At 42.1% G+C, this 12930-nt stretch overlaps 1 non-coding gene across 1 annotated transcript; it reads left to right on the forward strand.

Moving 5' to 3' along the window:
* Nucleotides 1–72: 72 nt before the first annotated feature.
* LOC144901316 (5S ribosomal RNA) lies at nt 73–191 on the forward strand. The gene has a single exon (XR_013629515.1). It is a non-coding gene; the product is annotated as a 5S ribosomal RNA (ribosomal RNA).
* Nucleotides 192–12930: the final 12739 nt, after the last annotated feature.

The following is a 12930-nucleotide window of genomic DNA, read 5'->3' on the forward strand; positions in this document are numbered from 1 at the left end:
TTTGACACTTTTTGCTGGAGTCTAGTTTGGCCTGCGTCGCCTTCAAATAGGATCTTTTCAGTTGACATTGCAGCTTACGGCCGTACTACCCTGAAAACGCCCGATCTCGTCCGATCTCAGAAGCTAAGCAGGGGCGGGCCTGGTTAGTACTTGGATGGGAGACCGCCTGGGAATACCAGGTGCTGTAAGCTTTTTATGGTTTCTGTTCTTGCCCGACAGCAGAGTATGGAAATACCAGTAGAGGACTGCTGGAATTGGAACAAACTAGCCCCTCTTTGCTGGGCATGTAATTTGACCAACTAAAGCATAGTGCCTACAAAGCATGCAAACTTGACAATGGTGCCTTTAATAAAAAAGGAAATCCTGTGCATCTGGCACCGACATAAAAAACCGCCAATGGGGAAAAATGTTAATTCAAAGGAGGGAGCCCACGTGTCAATTGAACGTCCCTGGGTGGGCTCGAACCACCAACCTCTCAGTTAACAGCCAAATGCGCAGACCAATTGCGCGACAAAGACGACATCAGCGTTACTGCAACAAGTTTTCAGTAAGTTTCAACTTCTGACAGAAATTTGCAAATACTCAAGTGCTGTCCACCTTAACTCCCAGGTGGTCCGGTCTGTTACTTTTCAGGTGTCATTCTGAGTTCTGCCCTTCTGCAGGAAAAGAGCCTTTGTACTTTTTCAACATGAGCTCTAAAGAAAGGTATAAGCTGAGATGCACTGCCTTGGCCGGGAATCGGTCCCGGGCCTCCCGCTTGGCAAGCGAGAATCCTATCACTGAACCACCAATGCCATGTGGTGACACACTGTCGGAGAAAAAATTACACTGTCAAGTGGATGAGCCAAAAGATGAGCCAAAGTGGCACTGAATGACAAACCATCACAATGTCATACTCTTTCATGTTTTTACGTTGGTGTTTGTGGTGTGGAGGTGCCACTTCCGTTTTGTTGTTAGAATAACATTTAAATACAATTATTATAGTGTTAAGTTATCACCCTTAAATCCGCTTAGACAAGAGACAATACTCTTGAGTGTTTCAAAGGCAGGAATATCCCATGACGCTGACCAGCTACTCCCAGCACCACTAATCTTGCAGGTGCCTGGGAATGCCAGCAGCAACCTTGAAGATGTTTCTGTTCATCATGCAAAATGATAAGAACACATGCGCAAAAAGTAATTATTCTCACATAGACAATACACACATAGACAATAAGTACAACTTGTGCAACTGCTCTCCCCTTAGAGTTGTACGACCATGTAGTAGGGACCTCCGAAAGAAAATAAAAAGAGAGGAGCATGAATGGCATATTCAGAGTGGAGCGGCATGTCACTGGGTATGTTGTTTCACTCTCCCCGCTGCGAGAAACTTTGAATTTTGTTGTCTGTCTCTTCTGTATTTAAGTGTTTTTACAAGAGTTTGAACCTGACAGGGGGCGGCACGGCGGTCTAGTGGTAAGTGCGCAGACCTCACAGCTAGGAGACCAGGGTTCGGTTCCCGCCCTCGGCCATCTCTGTGTGGAGTTTGCATGTTCTCCCCGTGCATGCGTGGGTTTTCTCCGGTTTCCTCCCACATTCCAAAGACATGCTAGGTTAATTGGCGACTCCAAATTGTCCATAGGTATGAATGTGAGTGTGAATGGTTGTTTGTCTATATGTGCCCTGTGATTGGCTGGCCACCAGTCCAGGGTGTACCACGCCTCTCGCCCGAAGACAGCTGGGATAGGCTCCAGCGACCCCCCGCGACCCCAAATGAATGAATGAACCTGACAGAGCATTAGACTGAAGTTCTAAAGGTCCCTGTTTCAAGCCCGGTTTTAAGCACAATCCCTGTTTACGTTGCGACTTTGCAAATAGTTTGGAAAGGCTTATTGGCTGGCTGAAAGGACCTTAACGTCATTCTTCAAAAGGCCACCCATCCAGACAACATTAGAGGAGGTTACAAGCCAAACCATTGAGATCAATGGCACACGTCGAGTCCACCGAGGCATCAAGGTGAGCCCAGCTAGCTTTTAAACCTTTCAAGCCGCAATTGTGATTTCTTGTTTTGTTGATGAAAAGCCCATTATTTCTGGAACATGTTATAAGAACTACAATTTTCCCAATTTTTTCTCCTTAAAAGTCCCTTCTTTCAGGTTTCCATAGTGTTAGAATAAAATGTAGATACAAGTATTATTTTGTTAAGTTATCACCCTTATATCCATTTGCTTAGACAATAGAAAGTGTTTGAATGTGCTGAAGAAGGAATGTTCCCGTGACCCTAATCAGAGACCCTCAGCCACCCCCAGGTTCTGGAGGTGTCTGAATGCACCAACAGCAACCCTGCGGATGCTCATGTTAATCCTGCAAGAATGTGTCAAGATAAAGAACTCATAAAACATTAAAAGTAGTTGCTCTCACATACACACACACACACATAGACAAACAAATACAGCTCGTGCAACTGCCTTCTCCACCCCCCCTTAGAGTTGCACGACCATGTAGTAGGGACCCCCGAAAGAGAATAAAAGGAGAGGAGTGTGAACTGCATATTCAGAGTGGAGCGGCATGTCACTGGGTATGTGGTTTCACTCTCGTCGCTGCGAGCAACTTTGAATATTGTTGTCTGTCTCTTCTGTATTTCTGTATTTAATTGTTTTTACAAGTGTCACAGGAGTTTGAACCTGACATTTACTTGGTCCTTGGAGCCGGATCCCAAGATACTTGAGGAGTCCAGTTGTGGAGCGGACAAGACAGAAAGACCGTGGCCACGGCAGACAAAACCCTTTGATGGGCTGTCTTCTCAGCTCAACAACTGGAAGCTGAAGGTTGACGGGATACCGACGGAAGAGAAGACAACAAACAGTAAGACACTTATGATCAGAGTGTGTGTGTGAGTGAACGGGTGTCATCCCTTTGTGTTAAAGCAGGGGTGGGCAGACTGAGACCTGGGGTCCACATGCAGCCTGCTAAGGGTTTTTGACCCCTAGAGCTGAGTGCGGCCCGCGAGTCAATAAGGTTTGTCACCCGGTGCTAAAAGCCTTGTGTATACTAGTCGCTGGCAAGCAAAGAGACGGACTTGACAGTCTTCTGTAGGAAGACGAGCTGGCGGTCTTTTGTGATAAGGTGGACTTGGCAGTCTTTTGCAATAGGGCGGACTTGCCAGTCCTGTGCAATAGGACGGCTCGGTAGTCTTGTACAATAAGACGCACTCGGCACTCAAGTAGTCTTCTTGAAAAGACAGAGAAATCCTTTGTAAAAGACGGAGTTGGCAATCCTTTGTAATTAGACGGCGTTGCCAGTCTTTCACAATAAGACAGAGTTGGTAGTTTTTTGTACAAAGACGGAGTTGGCGGTCATGTTAGGCTAGACAAGGAGTGCCTCTGCAGTGAAAGGCCTTTTCGGGGTTCGAATGTGAAAACGTTTTCAAAGTACGAATGAGTGTGTGAATGGGAGATTTTGTCACTAGACAGGTCTTCATATTAAAGGGTGAGAAAAAGAGTCAGTCTTTGAGGAAGCAGAGGCAAGAATTCTCCGCCCTCACCGGGGTAGAAGCTTGAGAATTACCTCAAAGAAAAGTTCATTACTCTCTCACTGACAAACAACCCTGTTGTTAGTTTTCCGTAGGAAGCTCATCACAACAGGGACCAAATTATTCCCAAGATGGGAAATAAATGTGGAAAACCACAAGTAAAAAAGGAAGTACTAAATTGCAAGGATTGGTGTTACGTGTTTCACCGCCAACCAACCAAAATAAAACATCTAGAAATATGTATTAACAAGTATGGTTTTGACGGACAATTATCGATCCCTAAATTAATTAAATTGCAACAGGATATTGCGAAAAAGAACAAGAATCAAACCAATAAAATGCAAAAGGAAGGGTATGATGACCTATCATATTGGAAGGAGTTGGCAGAAAAAAGACAGAAAGGCCAGGCTAAAATGAAGAAAGAAAGGAAGGCGAGAGAAAGAGCAGAAAGTGAACGTTGTAGAAAGGAAGAGTTACAAAACACAGTAAGGGAAGTTTTACTTCAGGAGTATCAAAAAGATGAAGGAAAAGTAAGTGAGGAGAAAGACTCAGACACATTTTTTACACAAAAGGAAGATAACGAAAGTAGGGTTATGCCAACTAAAGGAGTGAGCAATAGTAGTCAAAATGATGGTGAAGTAGGTGGACAATCACAATTGTATCCACAGTTCCCTGAACCCCCACATTATGACAACCACGATGTCAGACCATCAGTGCCATACCCACCACAAACAAGAGCTAAACTTTTTTCTGTTGAGTGGTCAAAACAGATGGGAGAAGTATTTTCTCCTAAATCACCACCTAGGGTTACACCGGAAACCGATGCGTTTCATATGATAGAGGTACCAAACCCTAATGTAGTCGTGATACATGCCAATTCAAATCCTGGCATAAAAGGGTGGGTTGATAAACATTTCATCGGAATGCCCACAGCAACTATGGCATACTATATCACATACGCGCAGCATGCAGAAAAGGTGTTAAGTAACAAAAATAAGATGCAAAAAATAGACACCTTTGTTACAGATAACGGAGAAATCCTCTTTCAAAGTCAAGGAAGATTCAGAGGAAAAGGTAAAGGAAGAGGTAGAGGAACAGGTAGACAGAATGTACGAAGCTATCCCAACATTACTGGATGTTGGAATTGCGGTGAAGAAGGTCACTTCTCCCGTGATTGTGTCAAAGGCCAGTTCAAAAGGAACCAAAAGCCATATTCAGCATGACTAGGCTTGTCTTACCAATTACAACTAGAACCAAATGATGAATAAGTAGTAGAATTACAATTTACAAGAGATATTTGCCTTTGAACATCCCCGACCGGAAGTCACATTGGAAGTGAATGGTAATCCAATCAGATTCCTTTGTGACTCAGGAGCATGTAGAACAACTTGCAGATATGAGTTTCTACATTTCAGATCTGCAGGCAATACATGGCTCAGGACAGCAGGAGGAAAATTTGACAATAGTGGTCAACTCCCTACCAATAACGTTGTGGTCTCTAGGTCCATCAGACGTAGGACTAATTAAAAGTGCCCAACCTGTACAAATTAAAGCTAAAAATGATTACAGACCATGTGTTAGGCAGTACCCAATAAAACCAGATGCATATGAAGGAATAAAACCAGTGATAGAAGAATTGTTAAAAGCTAAAGTCTTAATAGAATGCGATGACTCACTATGTAACATCCTTATTTTTCCAGTGGGAAAAAGTGCCACTCTCTGTGGGATGGAGAATGATACAGGACAAGTTGTAAATCTAGCTGTGGTGGCAAGAGCACCTTGTGTGCCTGACCCACACACATTGTTAAATTCTTTACCAACAGATGTCACATAGTTCACCATAGTAGACATCAGTAATGCATTATTCTACATTCCAATAGAGAAAGAAGGTTTAGGTTCGCATTTACGTTTGCAGGAAAAAGATATACATACACACACCTACCGCAAGGATATTGTGAAAGCCCGATGATTTATTCACAAGCAATGATAGCCAGTATGTCTATGTTTAACCCCCAAATGAAAGCCAGATATTACTATATGTAATATGTATATGACATCCTACTAGCGTCACAAGATAGGAAGTCATGTGAAGAAGACCTTACCTTATTGCATCAATTAGCAAAAGAAGGCCATAAAAGTGGGTAAAACAAATGATGTCCTTTTAGGACTCACTAATTAGATGTAGATGTTGGATTCCGAACTATGCACAAATAGTGTCAGCATTAACAAACTTAATGTATACAAATGACGTCACTCTTACAGTGGAATGAGGAGGCAGAAAAAGCATTCTGTGAAATTAAAAGAGTACTGGTAAGAGGTACGATTCTAGCACTGCATGATTACAGCAAAACATTCAAACAAACAGTAGATTGTAAAGGTGTGAAGTGAGACTGAGGTCATGTACTCAGTCTTACTACAAGAGTATGGTGCAAAGAAACGACCAATAGTGCACTACTCTTGTAAGCTAAATGCAGTAGCATGCGCCATCTTACATTGTGTGCGGGCTGTAATAGCCCATAGATAGTAACATCTATGGCCGTGGAAACAAGTGCAACCATTGTATTGTTCCATTCACTAGTACTGAAAGTACCTCATGCGGTTTCCACCCTGCTATTACAGACTAACATGACATTTTTGTCTCCTGCTAGACATCTGTCTTGTATGGCGACACTTTTGTCCCAACCACACTTAACACTTGAGCGATGCACTACGCTCAACCCAGCTACCCTTCTACCACTCCCTTAGGAAAGCGAAACACAATGATTGTGATGAACTAACAACACAAACTACAAAGTGTAGACCAGACTTATTAGATCAGGCACTAACAAAAAGAGGAGATTTTTGTAGATGGTTCCTCAAAGAAAAATAATTTTGGACAAACAATAACAGACTATGCAGTTGTTACACAAGATATGGTGTTGAAAGCAGAGGCGTTACCATCCTCTTATTCTGCACAAGCAGCAGAATTAGTAGCACTTACATGTAAACTAATGAAAGGTCAAAAGGTGACGATTTATACTGATAGCCAATATGTATATTCAACAGTACATACCTTTGCACAATACTGGCAAAACAGAGGTATGATAACATAAACGGGAAAACCAGTAACTCATGCATGATTATTAACAGCATTACTAGAAGCAGTGCAATTACCAAAACAAATTGCATTGCATGTAAATACATGGGACATACAAATAATACTAATACCCTAAGGAAATGCGTTCGCTGACAAAATGGTAAAACAAGCGGCACTAAAGGAACTGAACCATCTTAAGACTGAAAAATTACAAGTAGACTTTGAGTTTAGTCAGAAATGCAACAACAAAGTCCAAAACAGGAAATTGACCACTGGCTTAGAAATAAAGCAACCCTGGACAAAAATGTTTATATGTCGACAGATAAGAAACCAATCTTGCCAAAAAAGTTTAAAAGTGGGCTGATATTTTGAGCCATGGTGTAACACATGTCTCAACAGGAGGGATGTGTCACACTATTAACACCCACTTTAATTCGTATTTAAAAAATCGTATTCAAAAAATTTTTTGTTGAGCGTTTTTAGCGTGTGCAAAACACAACGTCCAGGACAACTTGTGACCGAGGTGTGGCCAATTTCCAAAACCACAATATTAATTTCAAGTAATACACATGGACCTTATTGAGCTAAATAAAAGTGAAGGAAAGTCAGCCCTGATTCTTGCATCCCAGATCTGTTGTAGATTGGCTTCAGATAGGATGGAATAGGGATTATGTGTATGAGATGGACCAGGATCCTGTTCCTCGACCAGATACTTGCTCCTTCACCCCATTATCTTTATTACCTCTTGAGTTTAGTTTTCCAATGAGTGAATGACCATAAATGCCTGAGACCATCCTGGCTTTTTGGTTCTCCCACAATGATCTCTGAAAAGATAACACGAGACGCAGCACAGGATGCTGTGTCCTGACCTTATACTAACTTTACTAGAGGTTGACAGGTACTGATCACAGTTTAACATGGTATTCATCTAATCTGCATGGAATATATTTTCAATGAAACAGAATTAGACTACAGCAATCTCTTTGTAAATCAAATTGTAAAAGAAAAGAAAAAAAGGAAAGAAAACAGGAACAACGTTCCACATGGACTTAAAGAACCATAGCACGTACCATCCCCAAAGTGGAGGACTGGTAGAACATAAAATGCATGGAAGAAACAAAGCGTCCAAGGACACAATGTTTAGACCTTGTTAAATTACACATAAACATAACAGCACAAAGGTTTGAGTCGATATGAAACGTTGTTTGTTACACCTTATAGGTTGACACAGTTCAGAAATGTGTAGGAAACTGATGACGATTCCACTTTGATAGAAGACATGAGACTGACACCAGGAGTGTTGAGTAAAAGTGGAACAAGAAAACACTGGTACCCTCCCAAGTGGGAAGGGCCTTATCAAGTATTGTTAACGACACCAACAGCATTAAGAATTGTAGAAAGAAACACTTGGATGCATCAAACCCATTGTAAAGTAGTCATTGTTCGGGAGTCTGACGAAGAAGGTAAAGACCAGTCTGTGATGCAGGGGACTTCAGAGTCCTGGACTCTGAGGCATCGTGCTGAGCAGTGAAGATTATAGCACATACCTGGTCCAGAAAACCGAACAATGCATCCTAGCTCTAAGATCACTATTGTAACAGGATTGGTATTCCTAACAAGTTGCAGTGTCTTCGTCTTTCCCATGCAGTGCTTCAGTGTCTCGGAGTGGACCATGATCTTGATCGCACACCTCCACCCTTGCTCTGCCAACAACCTGACAACAACATCCTGATTCAACAACAGCATGCATGAGTCCTCTCATCTCATCAGCCATGCCATTGTGTCCAGTTTTATCTTCACCAAGACCTGAAGAAGATCCATCACATGAACTGTGCTCTGACAGCAAACAATCACCTCCAGACTTGCATTGTGACTCACTTTCCAAGACTACTGAAAGTTCAGAAGACGTTTGCTGACATGGTGTTTATGGTGACAACGACAATCACATCACCAGCCACTAAAGTGGAATGTGGCCGACTCAGAACTGGACAGGATCACACCTGTGATGCAAGGACAAGCCAAGCACCAGAATTTAGAAGTGGCAACAAATGGCCACCAGCAAGGAGGACATCCAGAGGAGAGACTGGAACAGCAATATGACCCTGGCATGTGCAGCAAAGGAGACTTTGGACCAAAGACTTGATGGAGGACTTTCTTAACAAGCAAGGTGGAAGGAAGCAAGGAGGTGGGGTGTGATGGGATCATGCCTACTCTGACTCATCTGATGCCAAGGATGATACTGAAGTAGACAGTAACGCACGCACACACACACACACACGAACACACACAAGCAGTACTCGAGAGTAGACATGTGGTGTTGATGTAGAGACAAATACAACTATGACATTGTATATAACATGAGCGGAACATGTGCAGTAGTCACATAACTGATTCCAGTATATTTACCCTATGAGTGTTGACATGTTACTAAATGCTATCTTTGAAGCAGATGAACATCACCTCCCAAACTACTTCCAAACAAAAAGGGAGGTTCCAGACACCGACTAGATGACGAAAGACAATCCCACTTACATCGATGCCATCAGCGTGCCACGAGGGGTACGACCAGGTTTGGAGGAAAGTATTATCCCATGGATAAGTTAACAAAAATGTGGATAGGATTAACTACCTCCACTATGACATACAGAAGCTTGGGAACTACACCGAGGCCGGACTCACAGCAATTGGAGAAAAACTCCATGCCATGTCACTCATGGCCTTCCAGAATCGCATTGCCTTGGATGGACTGCTGGCACATCAGCAAGGAGTGTGCGCCATGTTTGGCGACCAATGTTGCATGTCCATCCCCAACAATACAGATTCCACAGGAATGCTGATGCGTGCGATCTCTGGTTTAAAGGCGCTAAACACCAAGATGAAGGAACACTGAGGTGTTTGGTGACTGGTGGAGAGCATTTTGGGGACAATGGTCTCCTTATGTGATGTCCGTGCTTATTGCACTCGCTGTTGCCCTTCTTTTGTGCGCCTTATGTGGACATTGTTGTATCTCTATCCTGAAGGTTACAATCACATGGACTGTGGATTTAACCATGGCACTAATGACAACAAGGTAAATGAAATGTACCCCCTACTGGTGGCAGGTGGCAGCGATGACAGTGATGATGACTAGGACAGCCATTATAGATATGCTCCTGACGTGTTTCTGACTTGTACTTTGACTCAGATGATGAGAACACTTCCATTAAAATGTAAGCACATTTTCTGGCAAAGATGACCTGCGAGGAAACAACCGAGAGGAGACCCGAAGAGCGACTGCAAACAGATAAAAGCGTGATAAACAGGAGGGAAATGTTAGAATAAAATGTAGATACAAGTATTATTTTGTTAAGTTATCACCCTTATATCCATTTGCTTAGGCAATAGAAAGTGTTTGAATGTGCTGAAGAAGGAATGTTCCTGTGACCCTAATCAGAGACCCTCAGCGACCCCCAGGTTCTGGAGGTGTCTGGATGCACCAACAGCAACCCTGCGGATGCTCATGTTAATCCTGCAAGAATGTGTCAAGATAAAGAACTCATAAAACATTAAAAGTAGTTGCTCTCACATACACACACACACATAGACAAACAAATACAGCTCGTGCAACTGCCTTCTCCACCCCCCCTTAGAGTTGCACGACCATGTAGTAGGGACCCCCGAAAGAGAATAAAAGGAGAGGAGTGTGAACTGCATATTCAGAGTGGAGCGGCATGTCACTGGGTATGTGGTTTCACTCTCCTCGCTGCGAGCAACTTTGAATATTGTTGTCTGTCTCTTCTGTATTTCTGTATTTAAGTGTTTTTACAAGTGTCACAGGAGTTTGAACTTGACACATAGTGTAGTGGTTATCACGTTTGCCTTACATGCAAAAGGTCCCCAGTTCAAAACTGGATGGAAGCATGGCCTTTCAACTCCTTCTTTTACCAAAAAATCAAGGTGACAAATGGGAACAAGGATATGTGCTTGATCTCTGAAGGTGTGTACACGAGCATGTGTCCCCAGTTTGGACACACAATCTTAATGTTATGTGTTGCTCCGTTGAGGCGACGTCCATTTCGTCTGCTTCCTCACTGTTCCTAACTGCCCTGGCATAAGACCTGGGTTTAATCTTCAGCCCCGTCACGATTATGTTGTTCATCTTTGTATTCTGATCCATATAGTATTTTTCAGCTCCTGAAATATTTTGTCCTGGGGATAGCCTCGTGCAAGAAATTCCGATTTCATTTGAGAAGATTTTTCCACAAAATCTTCTATAGTTTGACAAACTCTCCTCAGTCTGTAGAACTGGCTTTTTGGCAGACATTTCTTCAGTCGCGTGGGATACGCACTTCTTGGCCAACAACAAAGTATTTCTGTCCGTCTCTTTTTGATACAGTTTTCTTTCATCAATCATAATCCACATGTCGAGGAAGTGCATTTTTTCTTTACTAAAGTCACACGTGAATTTTAAATTACTTAAGCCGTTGATTAGGGCCAAAAAATCATTTAGTTCCTCCACATCACCTTGGAAAATGCGGAAGATGTCATCAATGTATTTATAATATTTCAACAGTCTGGGGAGGCATCGATTAGTATTAGGGTTAAAAATAAAGTTACTTTCAAAAAAGCCCATATATAGATTGGCATATTTAGGCACACAAATAGTGTCCATACTTGTCCCAGGCACTTGTTGAAAAAAGACATTATCAAAACAAAAATAGTCGTATTTCATGACAAACCCAGATAAGTCAATGATGAACTTATTAGGAGGATTGGCTGCATTATCATGGTTCTCAAGGTTGGAACTTAACGCATGCAAACCTTCCTCATGTGGTATATTTGTATTGAGACTCGAGACATCTAACATCAATAGGAAAGCGTTCTCAGGTAGATCAGTTACATCAGATATCTTATTCAAGAAGTCTGTGGAATCTCTTAAATATGCTGGCAATGTTTTACCACCAGTTTTATAAAGTAGTCAGCAAATTCTGATAAAGGGGTTAGTAATGAGTCTAATTGTGGCACTATAGGGCGGCCAGGAGGGTCACTTAGCGATTTATGCAATTTAGGAAGCGTATAGAAAATTGGTCTTATGGGGTGTTGACAGAAAAGAAAGTCAAATTCTGATTGTGAGATCCACCCCCGCTCTTGAGCATTTTTTAGACATGCATAAATCTCTTTTTGAAAGGACATAGTTGGATCTGAGGGCAATCTTTTATAATAAGTTTTATCTTATAGTTGCTGTAAAATCTGTTTTTTGTATTTTTCTGCATCCTGATGCATATAGCGCCTCCTTTATCAGCAGGTTTTATCACCAGATTCTGGTCTTCTGTCAACTGCTTTAATGCTATCTTTTCACTTTTTGATAAATTTTCAGAAAAACGGTGGTTCTGTTCATGTTTATCAAAAATCTCCTGTTCTACCAGTCTACAAAAAGTATTGATTGATGGATTTGTCACACTGGGGCAAAAATTACTCTTAGGTCTAAATTGCGTATATGATGTTGTGTTTAAAGTTGGGTTAGAGTCTCGATGTGCTCTGAAGAAATATTTCAGTTAGATTTGCCTAAAACATTTAAACAGATCAACTTTTATGCCAAATACGTTGGTGCCAGCATTGGGTACAAAAGAAAGTCCTTTTGATAGGAGTGACAACTGTTCATCAGAGAGATGTTTTGAAGATATATTGATTACCGTGTCTTCATGAACGCCCGTGTCTGCGGGCGTTTTTTTTTTTTGTCTTTCGTCTGCCTCTCCTGCATCTCTTCTTCGTTGGCGTAGTCGGGGTTGTCTAAAAAAGAAGCTCCCAAAGACTGGGGTGTGCTGGGGGCGTGAATTCACTGTCCCTGGGTGAATCTTCAATTGCTCTTTGTCTCCAGTTTCGCCTGGTTCTTTTGGCCGCTGCTGCTGTGGTGTGCGCGTGCAATTGTGCTCTCGCCTTTGGTTTGGTGCCTTGTTGTTTCTTTGTTTCCAGTAGTAGATTTAGTTGTTCTGGTAATCTTCGGTGTCCCGTCCGTATTTCTTTATCTTTATAGTTTGCAGTTTCTCTTTGTATTTGGCGACTATTTCTTTTGTTGATTTTTCAATCTCTCCGAATGCGTCACTAAACTTTTGTTTCATAGTCTCTTCGTGTGCGTGGATTTGACTTTTTATTTCTTCGGCCTCTGCTGTCACTTGTGTAATGATTAACAGCATGAGGTCTAGTGAGCACTTGTTCAGAATCTCTCCCAGTGTTTCACAAAATCTGTATTGAATTTCCCAATCGTTCGGGCCTTTTGGATGCGTAATCCTCTGGGAATCTTTTTGTTCCTCCAATACTCGCTGAGTGTGGATCCATGCATGTTTCTCCAGTCTTCAGTTGAAAC

The sequence above is a fragment of the Doryrhamphus excisus genome, linkage group LG11 (assembly GCF_037039965.1).
Source record: "Doryrhamphus excisus strain RoL-2023G ecotype Guam linkage group LG11, RoL_Dexc_Guam_v1.1, whole genome shotgun sequence".
Lineage (NCBI taxonomy): Eukaryota > Metazoa > Chordata > Actinopteri > Syngnathiformes > Syngnathidae > Doryrhamphus > Doryrhamphus excisus.